Below are 17,306 nucleotides of genomic sequence, written 5' to 3'. Positions count from 1 at the left end.
AATTTTCAAGTCATATTATTTAAGAAGTACATTTCGTAAGACTATGGCAGCCATAGGTAATGATTCCTCTGATGGATCTGGGAAAGGAAAATGGAGAGCCTTCTGGAAATGATTCACCATTTAAAAAGCCATTAACAACATCTGTAATTCACAGGAGAAGGTCAAAATATGAACATCAACAGGAGTGGGAAGAAGTTTATTCCAGCCCTCTTGGAGTGTAAATTAGGAACCATTGTGGAAGACAGTGTGGTAATTCCTCAAGGTTCTAGAACTAGAAATACCATTTGACTCAGCGATCTCATTACTGGGACTATACCCAAAGGATTGTAAATCATGCTACTATAAAGACACATGCACACGTATGTTTATTGCAGCACTATTCAAAATAGCAAAGACTTGGAACCAACCCAAATATCCATCAGTGACAGACTAGATTAAGAAAATGTGGCACATATACACCATGGAATACTATGCAGCCATAAAAAAGGATGAGTTCATGTCCTTTGCAGGGACATGGATGAAGCTGGAAACCATCATTCTCAGCAAACTATCACAAGGACAGAAAACCAAACACCACATGTTCTCACTCATAGGTGGGAGTTGAACAACGAGAACACATGGACAGGGCAGGAAACATCACACACCGGGGCCTGTCGGTGGGTGGGAGCCTGGGGGAGGTATAGCATTAGAAGAAATATCTAATGTAAATGACGAGTTGATGGGTGCAGCAAACCAACATGGCACATGTATACCTATGTAACAAACCTGCACGTTGTGCACATGTACCCTAGAACTTAAAGTATAATAATAAAAAAAAAGCATAAAAAAAGATTATGATTTGCTGCAGGCTCAGATGATGGTTAGCACTTTTTAGGAATGAAGTATTTTCAAACTAAGATATGTATATTTTTTAGACATAATGCTATTGCACCCTTAGTAACTACATTATAGTATAAACACAGCTTTTTATATACACTGGGAAACCAAAAAGTTTGTGTAACTTACTTTCCTGTGACATTTGCAATATCTTGGAGGTATGCTTGTATACAATACATTGTTATTAACTATTGTCACTATGATGTGTAACAGATTTCTGGAACTATTCTTATTGTCTAACTGACATCTTGTATCCTTTGGCCAACATCTCCCCAATCCCCTTATCCTGCAGCCTCTGATAACCACCATTTTACTCTTTACTTTTATGAGGTTGACTTTATTAGATTTCACATATTAGTGAGATCATATGGTATTTGTCTTTTTGTGTTTGGCTTATTTCACTTAACGTAATGTCATTCAGGTTTATCTATGTTGTTGCAAATGATGGGATTTCCTTCTTTTTTAAGGCTAAATAAAAATAACAAATTTTCTTTATCCATTCACCCATTGATAGACACTTAGTGGACTTTATATCTTCGCTATTGTGAATAATGCTGCAGTGAACAAGAGAGTTCAGTATCACTTCGAGGTACTAATTTTATTTCCATTGGATATATACTCAGTAATGGGATTGCTGGATCATATGGTAGTTCTATTTTATTTTATTTTATTTATTTATTTATTTATTTTTTTGAGGAGCCTTCATATTTTTTTCCATAATGGATGTACTAATTTACATTCCTATTAACAGTGTACAAGAGTTCTCTTTTCCCCACATCCTTGCAATAACTTATTATTATTATTATTTTTTACAGTAGCCATTTTAACAGGTGTGAGGGGATATTTCATTGTGGTTTTGGTTTGCATTTTCCTGGTGATTAGTGATACTGAATTTTTTTTTTTAAATATACTTCTTGGCCATTTGCATGTCTTCTTTTGAGACATGTCTATTCAGGTTCTTTGCCTATGTTTTAACAGGGTTCTTTGTTTCCTTATTATTGAGCTGTTTGAATTCCTTATATATTTTGGATATGAGCCCCTTGTTAGATGTATGGTTAGCAAATATTTTCTCCCATTCTGTTGGTTGTCTCATTATTCTTTTTATTGTTAAGGGACCCATTTTAAATATAAAGACACAAAGAGGTTAAAATTAAAAGAATGGGGGGAAAAGAAATACCACGCTGATGCTATATTAGACAAAATAGATTTCAGAGCAAAAAATATTAGAAGGATAAAGGTCATGCCATAATGATAAAGAAGTGATTTGATCAAGAGGACATAACAATCCTCAACATCAATGTACCTAATAACAGAGCTTCCAAATAAAGGAAGCAAAAACTGATAGAATTGCAAGGAGAAGTAGACTAATCTACAATTATATTCAGAAATGTCCTTTCTCAATAAATGATAGAACAAGTATAAAGAAAATCAGTAGGGATATGGGATACTTGGACATCACTATTAATCACCTTGACCTAATTGACATTTATAGAGCATTCCATCCAATGACAAGAGGGAACACACTCTTCACAAATGCATACAAAACAGCTGGGCACAGTGGCTCACGCCTGTAATCCCAGCACTTTGGGAGGCTGAGGCGGGTGAATCACTTGAGGTCAGGAGCTCGAGACCAGTCTGGTCAACATGGTGAAACCCTGTCTGTACTAAAAACACAAAATTTAGATGGACATGGTGGAGCACACCTGTAATCCCAACTACTCCGGAAGCTGAGGTGGGAGAATCGCTTGAACCTGGGAGGCAGAGGTTGCAGTGAGTCAAGATCGCACCACTGCGCTTCAGCCCAGCTGACAGAGTGACCCTCTCTTGGAAAATAAAACAAAAACCAAAAACCAACCAACCAACCAATCAACCAAACAAACAAACAAAATACAGAACATTTACCAAGACAGATCATATTCTGGGCCATAAAACAAGTCTCAAAAGACCATCCATTCATATAAATCTTGTTCTCTGACTACATGCACTAAAATTAGGAATTGACAACAGAAAGTAATCAGGAAAATCCCTCAATATTTGAAAATTAGGTCATATGCTTCTAAATAACCCACAAGTCAAAGAAAAAGCAAAAGGGGAATTAAAAGGCATTTTTAACTGAATTAAAACAAAAATCCAATATATCAAAATTTGTGGGATGCAGCTAAAGTAGTACTTACAGAGAAATTTATAGCACTAGGTGTCTACTTTAGAAATCAGGAAAAGTCTTAAATAAATGACCTCAGCTTTTACCTTAAAAAATTAGGGGAAATTTGAGAGGCCGAGTTGGGTGGATCACCTGAGGTCAAGAGTTCGAGACCAGCCTGGGCAACATGGCAAAACCCCATCTCTACTAAAAATATAAAGATTAGCTGGGTGTGGTGGCGGGTGCCTGTAATATCAGCTACTTGGGAGGGTGAGGTTTGAACCCAGGGGGCCGGAGGTTACAGTGAGCCAAGATCATGCCACTTTACTCCAGCCTGGGCAAAAGAGCGAAACACTGGCTAAATAAAATTTAAAAATTTAAAAAAAAAATTAGGAGAAAAAAATGAAACTCAAAGTAAATAGAAGGATGGAAACAATAAACATTAGATTAGAAATCAATGAAATAGAACACAGAAATATCAGTGGAGAAAAATCAATGAAACCAAAAAGTATTTTTTTGAGATCAATAAAGTTGATTAAACTTTAGCCAGACTAACTGAGAGAGGGGGAGAGAGATAGATAGAGATAGAGAGAGAGAGAGAGAGGATACAAATGACCAATATCAAGAATGAGAGAGGTGACATTACTACAAATTCTATATATAGTAAAAGAATAATACAAGAATTTTATGAACATCTTTTTAAATAAAATAGACAAATTCCTTGATAGATAAAACTATCAATAAGAAATTTAAAACCTGAAAATCCCTATATTAAAGACAATAAATTTGTAGTCAAAAACTTTCCCTCAAGCCAGGCACAGTGGCTCAGGCCTGTAATCACAACATTTTGGGAGGCTGAGGCAGGAGGACTGCTTGAGCCCAGGCGTTTGAGAACAGCCTGAGTAACATAGCGAGAACTCATTTCTATAAATAATAAAAAATTTAGCCAGGCATGGTGGCGCATGCCTGTGGTCCCAGCTACTAGGGAACCTGAGGTGGGAGGATCTCTTGAGCCTGGGAGGTTGAGGCTATTGTGAGCTGTGATGGCACCACTGCACTCCAGCCTGGGCAACACAGTGAGAACCCTGTTTCAAAAAAGCAAAAATGGGCCAGGCACGGTGGCTCATGCTTGTAATCCCAACACTTTAGAAGGCTGAGGAGGGGTGGATCACCTGAGGTCAGGAGTTTGAGACCAGCCTGGCTGGAGCCCCTTCTCTACTAAAAATACAAAAAATTAGCCAGGCGTGTGGCGGGTGCCTGTAGTCCCAGCTACTTGGGAGTCTGAGGCAGGAGAATCACTTGAACTGGGAGGCGGAGGTTGCAGTGAGCCGAGATTGTGCCACTGCACTCCAGCCTGCCAACAAGAGCAAAAACTTCATCTCAAAAGAAAAAAGAAAAAAACCAAACAAACAAAAAACAAAAACAAATCAAAACCCAAAACCCAAAAACTTTTCCACAAAGAAAACTCCAGGCCCAGATGATTTCACTAGGCAATTCTACTAAACAGTTAAGGAACATGTAATATGAATTTTACACAAATTCTTCCGGAAAATTGAAGAGAAGGGAATACTTTCTTTTCTACCAGGCCAGCATTATTGGGATATCAGGACTAGACAAAGGCATTAGAGGAGAACTACAGACCAATGCACTTCATAACATAATTGCGCTAATTCTTAACAAAATGTTAGCAAACCAAAGCCAACAATATATAAAACAGAATAAGTCATGATCAATACATTACCCTAGGAATGTGAGTTTAGTTTAACACTTGAAAATTCACCACTATATATACGACTAAAAAGAAAAAAACATATGCAGAAAAAGCGTTGACAAAATTCAACATCCATTATTGATAAAACCCCTCAGCCAAATAGGAATAGAAGATTCCTTCCTCAACACGACAAAGGGTATTTAGAAAAAGCCTACAGTCAACATCATGTTTAAAGGCCAAAGATTGAAAGTTTTCCCCCAAGATGAGGAACTAAACAAAGATGTCTGCTCTTACCACTTCTATTCAACATTGTACTAGAGGTTCTAGCCAGTGCATAAAGGCAAGGAAAACAACAACAACATCTAGATTGGAAAGGAAGAAGTAAAACTGTGTATTTGCAGATTGTATGTTTATCAGTAGAAAATCTAAAGGAATCTACAAAAAGCTCTACTAAAGGTATTAAATGAATTTAGCAAAGTTTCAAGACACATGATTAATATATAAAAATTAATTATATTTCTATACAATGCCAATGAATAATCAGAAATTGCCATATAAAAATAGTATTCAATAACATCAAAAATAGGAAATATTTAGGAATAAATTCCAGAAAGGTGAGCAAGACCCATATTTTGAAAACTATAAAAAATTGAAATTAAAAAGGACTAAAGTGTCCATGGAATGAAAAATTTGATTTTGTTATAAGTTCTTCCCAAGTTGATCTATAGATTCAATGCAATGTTGATCAAAATGTCAGTGGATTTTTGTTGAAATTTGACAAAGTGATTCAAAATTCATACGGAAATACAAAAAACCTAGACTAGCAAGATCAGTACTGAAAAAGAAGGGCAAAGTCAAGGGCTGAAACTACCTGATTTCAAGATTTATTATAAAGGGAGAGTAATCCAGACAGCGTGGTATTAGTGCCAAGACAGACAAATATATCAATGAAACAGAAGGAGAGTTTAGAACTAGATTCTTACATACTTGAGTAAATGATTTTTTGCAAAGGTGCAAGGGTAATCAGTGGAGACAGGATACTGTTTTCAACAAATAGTATGGGGACAACTATATATCTAAGCAACAAAACAACAAAAGAACTTCAAACTACATTTCATACCACATACAAAAATCAATTCAAAATGGATGATAAACCTAAATGTAAACTCTAGAACTATAACATTTCTAGAAGGCAACATAGGAAAAAATATTTGAGGCCTTGTGTCAGGCAAAACTTATTAGATATGACACTAAAAGCATGATCCATAGAAGAAAAATAATAAATTTAACTTCATAAAAATTAAGAAGGTCTTTTTTTTTTTTTTTTTTAAGAGACAGGTTCTGGCTATGTTGCCCAGGCTTGAGTGCAGCAGCTATTCACAGGCCCGATTATAACACATTATAGCCTCCAACTTCTGGCCTCAGGAGATTCTCTTGCCTGAGCCTCCTGAGTAGCTAGGACTACAAGTGTGCACCAGGGCACCTGGCTGAAGAAACTCTGCTTTTGGAAAAACACTGTTAAGAGAGTAAAAAGAATAAAAAGATAAGCCTAAACTGGGAAACAATATTTGCCAATCACATATCTGATGGATTTGTATCCACAATATATAAACAACTCTTTAATTTTTTTAAAAGAAATTTAGAATCAGAGTCTCCTGTGTTGTCCATGCTGGACTTGAAATCCTAGGTTTAAGCAATTATTCCTGCTCAGTGTCCAGAGTAGCTGGGACAGCAGGCGTGCGTCACTGGGCCCAGCCAGGATATATAAACAACTCTAAAACTTAATTAACATGAAAAAACATTTTTTAAAAATACACTAAAGACTTGAAGAGACACTTCGCCAGGAGGATTTACTGATGACAAATCCATGAAAAGATGTTCAATATCTTTAGTCACTAGTGAAATGGAAGACAAACCCACAGTGAGATAAAACTACACACCTATTTAAACAGTTAAAATTAATCACCCCAAATGTTGATGAGGATGTAGAACAACTGAAATTCACATGCTGCTAGTAGGAATGGAAAGACATAACCACTTTGGAAGGCAGTTTGGCCCTTTCTTAATAGGTTAAATATACAACTAAAACAGGACTCAGTTATTCCATTCCTAGATACTTATACCCATGAGAAACAAAAGCATATATATCTATACAAAGACCTGCACACGAATGCTCCTAACAGCTTTGTTCGTAATAGGCAAACACTGGAAATAACCTAAATGTCATCAACAGGTGATTGAATAAACACACTGTGGTGTATCCCCATAAAGAATACTACTAAGCAGTAAAAAGGAACTCTTGATAGGCAACGACTGAATAATCTCAAAACGATTATGCCGAGTGGAAGAAGCCATACAAAAAAGAGAGTTTGTACTGTATGATTCCATTTATTTAAAATTCCAGAAAATGCAAACCAATGTACAGTAATAGAAAGAAGATCAGTGGTTGCCTGGAGAGGGTGTGTGGGGGCGAGCGATGCAGGGAGTGATTACAAAGAAGCACACGGAGAAATTTTTGGAGGTGATGGGTGTGTTCATTACCTTGGTGGTGATGGTTTCATGAATGTACACATATGTCAAAATTGTACAATCTAAACACATGCAAATATACTCCAGTAAAGCTAATTTTAAATGTATTGTAGAGGGCACATTATGTGATAAGCATACCGTGTGCCAGGCTGTGTTAGCAATGTGTGAAGTGCATTCTCCCCGTTAATACAAACAAGAAGTTTATCAGGTTGCTACTGTGATTGTTTCCTTTTACAGACGAGAACATTGAGGTCTGGAGAGGTTGTTACACCCTCTTTCCCTCTTGTGATTGGTGGTAGGAAAATATTAAGTAGAGGAGAAGCACAGTAAAGTGCCAAGAGCTCTGGCACTCCTTACCTAGATTCTGGAGTGAGGGTGGAGTGAGTGGTTGAAACGCTCATGCCTACTTTATAGATGGACAGACTGAGGATCGGAAAGACTGAGGTGGCCTGGGGGCTGTCAGGGAGGCAGCGCCTCCCCGCTCCTAGCAATAGGTCCCTGTGGGCTGAAACACGAGCCTCCACCTGCCGCTGATTGACTTGATTTTTTCAGTGGGCCCAAGATCCTGTAAATTGAGTTCCCTGTGCTTTTGGATGTCAGAAACTTCACTGAGAGCGGCACTGCTGCGGGGCAGGAGAAAGGTAAGACTTGGCACTGACGTGGGCCACGGAGCACGCGAGTCACCACGACAGCTTTCGGGTCTTGCCGCCCGGCGCTGGCCGGGAGCCAGCCGGCGTCTCGCGGCGGGTCCCGGCCCTCAGCCCGCGGCCCCTCCCGGCGGCTCGGCGGGGGTGTCGCGGAGGCGGACCCGGGGACGCTCGCTGGCGCTCCCGGGCGGCGCCCCCTGCCGGCGCCCTGCTCCCTCTTGCCCCTGATCAGCTCCCGGCGGCGCGGGGACGCGGGCCTGAGAGCCAGCGGGCGGGCGGCGCGCTGCGGGCGAGCGGGCGAGCGGGCGAGCGGGCGCGCCCTGCAGGGGTAGGTGGGCCGCGGGGGCGCGGGCGGGCGGGCGCGAAGCACGGGGGCGGGGGCGGGGGCGGGGGCGGGGGGGGGGGGGCGGGGGCGCGTGCGGGCGGGGGCCGGCCCGGGCAGGGGGAGCGCGCGGAGGGGTCGGCGCGGGGGCGGGGCGGGCGGGGGGCCCGGCGAGCGGGGCGCGCGCGCGGTGGCGCGCGGCGGGCGCGAGTCATCAATTATGCAAGGAGTCGGGCGGCGCGGGGGGCGGGCGCGGGGAGCGCTCCAAGATGGCGCCCACCGCAGTCCCGCCCGCCGCAGCCTCGGCACCTTTGCAGTCCGGCCGCGCCTCCCGGGCCCCGCGTTAGGGCCGCCGCTGCCTCCCTCGCCGCCGCCGCTGCCGTAAGTCGCCCCAGAGCCCCCGCCCTGGCGCTGCTTCCTGCCCTCCGGGTTTCCCTTCTCACCTCGGGACCCTTGAGCGGGGCTCGCCCATCTCCAGTCAGGGGCTTTGCCGCAGAGTGCGCGGCGGGGCTTGACGGGCAGTGGAGCTGGGGTTCTGCTCTCCTTGTTTTGGACGGGTGTTTGGAAGTCTTGCTTCCTTCTACCGTGTGTACCGGGGGTCTCTTAGGACAACTGAGGACCACCAGTCCCCACCCCGGACACCCTGCTCTCTCCGTCTCGACTACAGTGAGGGACACGGCCCGTCCTTGGTGCCCCTTCCGCGGTGCAGCCCCCCACCCCTCCCCCAGTGCCGGGGCAGAGTTGGGGCCCCTAGCCGGCTTGCACTGGGAAGGGCAGCGCTGTCGGGATCTTCCTACAGCTGCCCCTCAGCTCTACCCCTCCCCCATGTCTTACTGCATCCTTCTCCCTCACCCGGCTTCACATTGCTAAAAACTGCAGAAGCCAAGGGCTCCTGGGTTCTTCCGGCAGCCAGCGCTCCCGACTCCCTCTGTCCTTTACTCGGATGCATTCGTCCCCCTCCCAACAGGGTGCTCTGGGATTGTGATGGGGGCTCCCGGGACCTTCCTCGGCAGGCTAGGATCCCTGCATTTGGAAGCACATCACTTTGAGAATATCGCCTTCCCCCATCCCACCCCCACCCCCACCCCTATGCCACCCGATGCAGAGCTTGTTCCTCTCCTCTCCCTCCCCCACCTTACCATCAGCAGCAGCACCCTTGGCTTCTTGTTAGCGTTGGGGTACAGGACTGTTTGCCCAGCTCCGTGGGCTTGGACCCTCCTTTCTAGTTCTCACTTGGTACCTTGGGGCACCGCAAAGCCTCTGCAATTTCTCCTGAGAGCTCAGCTCCATCCCTTCCGTTGCCAGCAGCAACCACCAGTGGAGACTTGGCTAACTTTCCCGGGGTTAGCCAGGACTGTCAGACCCTTTCAGGGGCCCCAGCTTCGAATTGGGATGGAATGGGAACCATTTTTCAGCCCGATAAATAGGATTCTTCAAACCATGCATTGCATCCAACTACTCCACCCTATGCCCTCTTCCTCACTTACACTGCAGTTTTTGAAGCATGGGGGAATACATTTTATTTGCGGAGATTCCAAGATTCTGCATCAGCGTTCATAATAAATGGATGTCATCTGTTTGGGGGGAGGGTAGAAGAAACTTTGGATTGCATCTGGCTAAATTCAGGGGGAGGGAGAAATAATTAGCATGGAGCAAGCTCTGCCACACAAGGAAAACTGCTTTTCATGCACAGTGGGCACCGGAGAATCAGGGATGGAAGCAGGAAGTGTGGGTGGGGGCTTTGGGGGTAAAGGGGGAGAGTGCTTTTTATAACTGTTTTCTCAAGTTTGAACCTGGAGAACCTTTAGAGAGAGGTAGCAGTGTGTTAGGGCTGGGGGATGTTTTAGCTTTCCAATGGAGATATCGGGTGTGGTAGGTTTTTCACTATCTCAAAATCCCTCTGCACTTCTCTTTTCTCCACGTGCATTAGAAGATATGGCGGGGGGGATATTGTGCTTTTTTCTCAAAAAAAAATTTTTTTTTATTTGTAATGCAAATGGCTGGATAACATTACCACACGGTATCATCCTGGTAGGAATCTTGGGGGAATCAGACTTAAAATGCTGAAAGCTTTGTAGCACATTACATGTAACCTGGTTCTTGAAATACTGCAGCATTTTTCTTTGGAACTCATGACCCATAAGGCCTTCATTTCTCCCTGAAAGAGGATTTGGTTGCTGGTTGGTGGGGTGGTGGTTGTGGGTAGTGATCCTTTGGTGTTCAGCACGCATTCCCTGTCCTAGAAATTGAGGTCCTCCCTGGAGAGGGCTGCAAGCATGTTCCGTGTTCTCCGAACATCTGATTCAGGGTATATGTAAATGTGTTGTGTTTCTGAGTAGAGCTTGTGGTGGGTATTGCAAAGCAATTCATAATGGTGCAGGTCAGTTATTGGTTTCTTGGCTTCAGTTTGAGCAGCTTTGGTTTTCATTTGGGGTTTTGTAAACTTTTATCAAAATCCTTTGAGGATTTTGTTTTCAATTAATAAAGGATAATCAAGTGGAATACAGCATCCTTAAAAACAACCATCTGGTTGCTGTTGTTTTCCTTGTAGGACCCTTAACAAATTTTTCTCCTGGTCCAGCTTTGGGTTGCCTCTGTTTAGGCTTGTACTCGGGTTTCTTGCTGTGGTGCTGAAAGGACAGTTCCCCGACCAGTCCTGCGGCGAAGTGCACACACGCTGGACATGATTGGGTTTTTCTTTGCTTTTTATTATCAGCAGACTTTCCCATGGATGTGTATGTACATGCGCAGCTGGGTTTGTACTTGAGGTTGAAGGCCTAGTTATCATATTTTATTACTCCCACATAGCTCTTCATTTTGGCTGTCCCTCATGGAGACAATGTTTTACAGGCTGCAACAGATCCATATGTAAGCCATAGTGACATTTTGCTGACTGCATTATTTCAGCACACTTCAGTCATTTCAAATAGCAAGCAACTGTTAATATTCTTGGTCTCCACAAGAAGTAATCCGATAGCTGACTAAATTAAATTGGATCAGAAGAGCATCTTCTGTGGGTTGATTTGAATAGTGAACTGGGCAAGGCACTTGACACAGCAGAGGTATTACTAAAGTAGATTTGTCCAAAAAACTATTTTAAAATCATAAAATAGGAAGGAGGCCATGCAATTCAGTTGGTACCACCTCCCATCCAATACAGGAATCTCCTTTATGGGAGATCTTTGCTTTGAATACATCCATTGGTAGGGAACTTACTGCCACATAACGTAGCTCATTCCATTTGGATTCCACTGTGATCAAAGTATTTTAATCTCATTGAAAAGGTAATATACATAAAGTTGAAAGACGCATAAATTGGGGCTATATCGGGGCAAATGCCATTCTTGTGCTTGTTTCCAGGAAAAGATTGAGAATTATTGTTCTGTAGAGAATATACAAGAAACGTGCACTTAATTGAAAAGAATGCAAAAATAGAGACATGTCCACCTAAAGCAAGAAAAACATTCTGTGAATGGAAAGAAAAATAATTATCTTTAATGTGCTGGTATTATGTAACAAATTGTTCTAGAAGGCACATGCTTGAATTAATGAATATTCAATTCCTATGGATTATATTTAAGGACAATAAAGCTATACTATAAAGTGTTAAAAATCCAAAGTTTAAGGCCGGGCGCGGTGGCTCAAGCCTGTAATCCCAGCACTTTGGGAGGCCGAGACGGGCGGATCACGAGGTCAGGAGATCAAGACCGTCCTGGCTAACACAGTGAAACGCCGTCTCTACTAAAAAAAAATTACAAAAAACTAGCCGGGCGAGGTGGCGGGCACCTGTAGTCCCAGCTACTTGGGAGGCTGAGGCAGGAGAATGGCGTAAACCCGGGAGGCGGAGCTTGCAGTGAGCTGAGATCCGGCCACTGCACTCCAGCCTGGGCGACAGAGCGAGACTCCGTCTCAACAACAACAACAACAACAACAAAAATCCAAAGTTTATCCAGAGTGAGATCAGTTACCATAATTATAAAAATACATACTTATTGCAGAAAAATTTTAATATATGTAAAAACAGAGGGAAAAAGTCGTCCCTAGTTTTACCATCCTTACCATCTTTGCTTCTACCATAAGCAAAACAATTATCTGTGTTTTATTATGTTTTTCCAGTCTTTTTTATTTCCCATAGAGAGGGAAAGAAGCACTTGTAAAGTTATCCAGAATGACAGTATTTTAAAACTGAGCCCTTTAAGCTCTTAATTTTATAGTTCACTAGCTAGTCATTTAGGGACTTAAACAGATTGTTGTATTTCAATTTACCTTTTTCTTAATCCTTTAGAAATGTTCCAAAAAAACTTTAATGTGAAAGAATTCACTCATAGAATTGGACTTCTATAAAGTCTCTTTGTTTGTATTTAGCACATTAACTGAGGAAAAAATAAACCTTTTCTTAGTCAATGAATCAACAAATAGTCTCACTCCGCACCTACTATGTATAAGGCACTGTGCTGAACACTAGTACAATGCCTCTCTAAGCTGGTGAGCACCAGCTTGAAAAGTAATACTGTGCTCAAAAACTGTGGCTATTAAAGTGTCGAAGGAAACAGAACTTTTACTCTATAAGTTTATTAATTGCTGAAATGTGTGGCAGTCTGTTAGGGCCAGCCCAGTGATTTAACCTAAAAAAGAATAGTTTGTGCAAGAATGGGAAGTAAATGCAGGCAAAGAAAAGACAAAGAAGGTTTCTGGAAAAATTATCCCTTTGTGAAGTTAATAGAGACACAGCCAGGACATGTATTTAAGTACTATGTTAGAGATTAAGGTGAAATGAAAATGCAAGAAGGTTGCTATAGTTACACCATTGAGAAGAAAATGTCAGAAGCAGTATGGGCTTTGGAATCAGACAGAACTGGATTCAAATCCTGACTCTGCTACATATTAGCTTCGTTACCTTGGGCAAGTTATTTAATCTATTGGAGCTTCAGTGTTCCTATCTATAAAAGTGGGAATAATAATACCTACGTTGCAGGGTATTTGTGGGGATTAAATGAAATCTCTGTTTCCTTATGGCTTCTGACACGTAGTGCTTAATATATATTAGCCCCTTTTCCTCTAGGGATTTGGCTGCTTAATGTGTATTTATATATGTATTTGACATGGTATATATGTACTGTATTGAATTTCAGTAGTCTGAAAAGCAGACAGTTGCTTTATCTTCAGTCTGGCATAGAGGATGGAACCCGTAGGTACCCTAACTTGGATGGACATTGCTAAGAAAAGTTTTACTGCACAATTGCTCTGCTGGCTTCCACCAACACAGTGCAAATGTGGTTACCAAAGTAACTTTTGCGTTTTCCATTCCCAAACTACAGTAGAATAGGACTCTCTACCCAAAAGGAATGCTTTGGCACTCTCCAGCTGGCAGGCAGCTGGGCTGTTTTTAGCTGTAGCCTGGGATCTGAAGGTGAAAGGGACTCAAAGGCTGAGGCCTGCCTTATGCTGACTTGAGCTGGATTTTTACATTGTGGTCAGTGATTATACGTGTTTGGAGTTGGTTTTGTCTTCAGCACCATTTTACGTTTCCCCACTGTATAGTCTTTGAACTGCTTTATTTGTATGGGTCTCATAGGTGACCTGCCACCTTTGGTAAATGTTACTCTGTGTTTGTCTATTTATAAAAACTTTCAAAATCCTTCTATCAGTCGATTGAGAAGGAGGTAAGGCAAATATCCTACCCACTTTATAGCTGAAGAAACTGAGTATCGAAGAGCTTAAGGAAGGAAGTTGTCCAGGCTAAGGACTATCTACCTGGTGTAGTGGAGACTGGTACCTAGGTTGGTCGACTCATGTTTAATGACTTTTTTCTACTAAATGGTGTTATATTCTGATGTTCATATAACCAAGTAATGTGAACAATTTTAGTTTTATTTTAAGAAATTTTCATTAACCTAGGTAGCTAAACATATCTCAGTGAGTGGGCATAATGAAAGATTCTGGGATAGACAGAGGGAGGGCAAAAGTGCCTTTGAAGGAAAGCATTTTGGAAGCAGGAAGGATGAGGGGAAATTAACAGAAGATGTATCAGTAAGTAGAATATGGATGAAAACAGGAGGCGCTGAAGTAACACTCTTCTGTTCCTTCTGCAGCTATCCTAGCTACTTTTAAAAAGGTCATATCTTGGTGTCTGCTTATCTTTCTCTGTGTCTCTTTCATGTAAACACATATAGTTGGCTATTCATGAAAGCTCTCCCATTGCCAACCTAGGTTGTAACCAGGACTGTAGGGAATTATGACCACTGTTACCTGGACTTCTTTGCTTATGCAAGGCGGAAACTGGTGTGAGACTCAGAGAACAGAATATGCTGGGGATTGGTGATGGGTGCGGGCAGCAAGTTGGGGCCAAAGAAGTTCTGGGAGGACTTTAGGCTAGAAGTACTACAAAGGTAAAAGAGGGTAACAGTTAAGATTTTCCTTGGGTATATGGAGATGTATCATACTGAGGAGAATAGAATGAAATAACAGCCAGAAGCCTGAGAGTCTGAGAGGTACTTTTAGTTTGGTACTGAAGCTCTCTTGATCCTGGAAGGAGTTGATTGGGGTGGGTTGACTAAAATAGGCAATGGAGAGATTTGGATCACTTTATATTCTCTATTGATGGTAGGCATCCTGTGTTCACTGGGCGTGTCCCAGGATCTGGAAGTGGAAAGCAATGAACTCCCTCAAAAGGCACATTCACAGGCTCCTTTCATATTCAGCTGATTAGTGCAGTTTTTGTGTTATAGTTTTTTTTGGGTTCCTGGGGAGTAGGAATGTTAGAGAAATGTGGATGCTTACTTATCCAGGGATGGATCATCAAGCCGGTGAATTACACAGTTATTTATTTTTCTCCTTTTTCCTCCATTATGAGCACTTAACTCATCATTAGCATTTCTACCAGCGTGAACTTTGGAAGGGAGAAAAAGCCAAAATTAAAATGTTACTTTTACTTTTTAGATAATGATTGATAAAGGAAGAGATGGCAACTACTTCGTCAATGAAAAAGCACCTCATATTTGATCTATTCTTCTCTGTTTATTTTAATAGTATAGACAGTTGAAGGCCGAGCCTCTAAAAGTTTAATGCCCACTGCAAGCTGGTGTAAATAGCATTTTTCTTTCATTTTACTGAGCAACAACCCTGTAAACAAGTAGGGTTTAATTTATTATATATTTAGCTCCTTGTTTCAGGATTAATTCCTCAATTAAGGATAAGGCAACAAGCTTTTGTGTTACATTCACTACTGTCTTTTTATCTTAGCAGGAAGCTGAATGCTTTTAAATAAAAAAAATTGATGCATTATTAAATTGCAGAAAAAAAAATAAATCAAGCAGGTTGCAAATGAGACTGGTAGGGCATTCTCAGAGGTCAGAATACCCAGAAATCACATTTGCTACAGACTTCTCAATTGGATTTCCTATGATTTGGTGAATACTATAAAGAGGCATAATGCCTTGTTTGTAGGAAAGATGTCTTGAAGATAATTAGTCATTTTTTAAGATGAGTATTGTAATAGGGAGGGAAGAAAGTGTTTGGAGTGTGACGAATCATCATAGGGAGAAAGCAAAAGAAGGTGAATGACAGAGTGAAAATGGGCAAGGGGATTTGGGTGTGAACGTGGGGAACTGCTCATATTTTAAGAGTAGGTATTCACTCCCCTCTGACAATTCTTTTGGGTACACCTCCATGTTACTGAACCATATTCTCATCTGCTGGACAGGGCACAGAACCTTAGGAAGGTGGTTTTTGTTGTTGTTTAGTTTCATTTTATCCTTAGCTCTGCTAGAACTTTGCTGCAAATTGCTTTCTTTATCTGATCTCTGCATTGAGAAAACTGGATAATATTTTCTTGCTTTATGGAAAAAAATGTAGTAATATTCTTAAACGTTTCTTTCATTTCCTCTTGATTTTTAGTCACATAATATAAAAACATTTTCTCAGAAGGCTCTGTTGACAGTTTCTCTTCCATTCTATGTCTTGAAATATTTGTTTGAGTATTTAACAGAGGCACAGAATTCAAAAATCAAAAAGTTCGAAGTTAAGTCTTCTTTTACTGTCTCCTAGTCATGCAGTATGCACTCCATAATAGCAGTTACTGTTACTAATTTCTCTTGTAATGCTTCCTGCATGCATACATACACATATACGTATTATCTCCCCCTGCTCCTCACACAGTTATTTCCATTGTCTTTTAAGGAAGACTTAAAATAATTTGGGGATTTGGACTCTCATTTTAGATCATCTTAGATCAATTAATTACCCCTTTTCCTTAAGAAATACATGATCCCTCTGTTTTATTTTTCTTACTAAAATTTATATTCTAATTTCTTGGCTTATTTAATGTACGAAGTTTGTTTGGGCTGAAGCAGCCTTTCCTACTAACCTACATTGCTTTTAGAGTTTTCCTTATAGAATTATCTGTTAAAAATAAAAGTGCAGGGGGAGACATAGCCTTGAGAACTATTGGTTCATTGCTGTCTGTGAGCAACTATGGGATATGTAAAAGATAGATAGACATTATGTTCTAGGAACTTATTTATTTTGTGAAATAAGTCATAAACAAAATATTAAATAAGAAAAGATTTTCACAATGGTTGATGATTAAAAAGTTGAAAAGGATTTATTGCTAAATAAATGGTATAGTTAATAAATTGATTTTTTTTAGGAAAGAGAGAGCATTTCAAGCTGGTATGATTAGAGACAGGTTGATGGAAGAAGCATGATTTGAGCCGGGGTTTACAGAATGGCTGGGTAGAACAGTGTGAGCCAAAGTGAGAAGGCAAGAATGTACAAAGTGTTTTGGGGGAGCAGTGAGAATCTCCTTGTGGCAGATAAGCCTGCAAAGATAGGATAGAGTTAGCCAAATATTAACGACTTTTTGAAGTTTCATTCATGACATGGAGAATGTAGAATTTTGAGAGTATAGAGTGACAGATGATCGAAGCTATGCTGTTGTGTTTTAGGAATACTGGGCAGCAGTCTAATTGGATGGAGTAGAGCAAGGAATAGACATCTACTTAGTTGGCTCTTTGATTTGTCCCAGCTGTGTAGTGATGAAGGATTGGAGTAGTGTAGTGGTGATAAGGATGGGAAGGAAGG

The 17,306-nt window shown here is 41.3% G+C and overlaps 1 protein-coding gene across 9 annotated transcripts in view; it reads left to right on the top strand.

The window, feature by feature from the left end:
- The first annotated feature begins 7,878 nt into the window (after nucleotides 1-7,878).
- The window catches only part of LOC105474340 (sodium voltage-gated channel alpha subunit 8), a 214,137-nt gene continuing 204,709 nt past the window's right edge, over nucleotides 7,879-17,306 (top strand). For 7 of the 9 annotated variants that reach the window (XM_071071697.1, XM_071071695.1, XM_011728918.2 and 4 more), the window contains exon 1: nucleotides 8,465-8,606. The gene's annotated coding sequence lies outside the window, so the exon portion shown is untranslated. Of the gene's footprint in view, nucleotides 7,898-8,170; nucleotides 8,232-8,464; nucleotides 8,607-17,306 lie in introns of those variants that run through there. The other 2 variants (XM_071071693.1, XM_071071691.1) reach the window with 2 other exon arrangements.

The sequence above is a fragment of the Macaca nemestrina genome, chromosome 10, assembly GCF_043159975.1.
Source record: "Macaca nemestrina isolate mMacNem1 chromosome 10, mMacNem.hap1, whole genome shotgun sequence".
Classification (NCBI taxonomy): domain Eukaryota; kingdom Metazoa; phylum Chordata; class Mammalia; order Primates; family Cercopithecidae; genus Macaca; species Macaca nemestrina.
Note: the sequence above shows the minus strand (reverse complement) of the source record. Positions and strands in the feature narration are given on the sequence as shown.